Genomic DNA, 1,946 nt, shown 5'->3' with positions numbered 1-1,946 from the left:
TGTGAAGATGTTTAGCCATTAGAGCCCGTTTTTGAGACTTTCAGTTTTTTGCTTTAAAGTGCTTTTCAGCTTGTAAAGAGAGTGTCTTCTAAAATTTAGTATTACTCTTTAGCCTCCTAATTGTACATTTTGAAGCCTACTATAGTGTTTATCATACAGTTTTTGCCCATCAGAAAATAGTCGGTTGGAATGTTCAGAATCACACATGTGCGACGGTACGCTGTGGGGCCCTGCTTTCGAACGATCACATATGAACGATGCTACTACCTTTAATATCAATATCAATATACTAATACTATGTACGTAAACTACATTCCACTTTCATTTCTGTACAGATGATCCGACCACCATCACAAGCACTCTGTCCCTAGGAAATGATGGTAAAGTAATGAATGGCCGTTTATAACAGTGACAATAATTGTATGAGCCATGGCAAAGGCTATGTTTTGAAGCAAAAGCATGACTTTAAACTTTTGAATCACCAAATGCCATACCCCTAGGTGTCAACTCTGGTCTGGTGGAGGAGAACCCATAGGGGGCCCAGGAAAACAGCTGGCAGCCAGGCAAGTGCGAATATAAGACACTCAAAGCTTCTCAATAGCATTGCCAACTCATTATAAGGCATACATAAGTTGTTCTGATTGTGGCGGGGGGGATACATATTTGTCAAAACAACAAATGTTGTCATACTAATGCTTTGTATACAACCATTCAAGGTAACATTTGTTATTTACATCAATGTTACAGCTAATCTAGACAAACCACAGTGTATGCCAATCATGCTAACTCTTGTAAACTTGTTTTACTGGTCTTTAATGACAGACACATTACAGGTCATGCACCGGAAGATGGAGACATTGTAGGAAAACCAACGAGAGGTTCTCCTATTCAGGCGACTACAGGATAGACACTGAAGAGGTGCCAGTGATGGACGTACAAGTGGCCTAAACACAGACTGAACTCCAAGACCTTGAAGAGCACCTTAAGGTGCTGTAGTTCCGAAAGAGAGTGGTAGGTGTTTTGAGATGCCATGAACTATGGATTACATGCAGCGTTCAACGCTCAAATTGGTGCTAACAATAAGTTAATGACTTCTTATTGCAGATGCTGTGATGAAGTGGAAGACGGGACTGGGAGAGAAGGCTGTGGAGCTCCTCATAGCGGATACACTAAAACACGCCCCGGCAGCCCATTCAAAACAAGCCAGGTGAATGAATCATGATTGCATCTTCCATATCCAACCTTTCACATGGCTATGTGACAAAAAACTAGAATATTTTTTTGATTAAGTATATTATTCTAGATGTGATTTTTTAATGACTTGTATAGCCCCTTTCGCACGTGCAATTACGTTGATAAGACACTAACTTGTTTTGTGCTTCATTGTCAGGGCCAACAGACAGGACCTCTAGCGGAGACTGGCAGAATATTTTAATTCACTGTTTGGCACTTTGTTTGAAATAAAATAACTGAATGTTACATGGAAATGCTGCCGTGTTTATGCTTGAGTTAGGCTACACATCACACAAACAGTCCTCCTAAAGTTGGATACCATGTTGCCTATTATACAAGAACAAGTAGCATTTTGGGCATATGAGGTCTGCATATGAACCGTCCTAATATAAGCAGTAGAATTGAGAAATATAGGTTACTTAATTGACGTTGCAGTTACGCATTGGCAACGTCACAATACAACGTTGCTAGGAGGTCGCGGTTACAGACTGGCAACGTCGGAAAATGACGTTGCTAGGAGGTCGCGGTTACAGACTGGCAACGTCGGAAAATAACGTTGCCATGACGTTGCGATTACGGACTGGCAACGTGATTTGGTGACGTTGCCGTTACCTCATGGCGTCTTTCACTTCCCATGTTGCGGCAACGTCGCCAAAGACGTTGCGGCAATGTATGTTTGGTCAACGTAAGGGCAACGTAACTGTGTTAGCTGG

At 41.7% G+C, this 1,946-nt stretch overlaps 1 long non-coding RNA gene across 1 annotated transcript; it reads left to right on the top strand.

The window, feature by feature from the left end:
- The first annotated feature begins 872 nt into the window (after window positions 1-872).
- On the top strand, window positions 873-1,446 carry LOC146288729 (uncharacterized). Its single transcript, XR_014755158.1, has 3 exons — window positions 873-1,011; window positions 1,105-1,207; window positions 1,391-1,446. It is a non-coding gene; the product is annotated as an uncharacterized LOC146288729 (long non-coding RNA).
- The last annotated feature ends 500 nt before the right edge of the window (window positions 1,447-1,946 follow it).

This window comes from Hypomesus nipponensis, chromosome 5 (genome assembly GCF_054491055.1).
Source record: "Hypomesus nipponensis isolate SF chromosome 5, ASM5449105v1, whole genome shotgun sequence".
NCBI lineage: Eukaryota > Metazoa > Chordata > Actinopteri > Osmeriformes > Osmeridae > Hypomesus > Hypomesus nipponensis.
The sequence above is the reverse complement of the archived record's forward strand: the minus strand, read 5'-3'. Positions and strand labels throughout refer to the sequence as shown.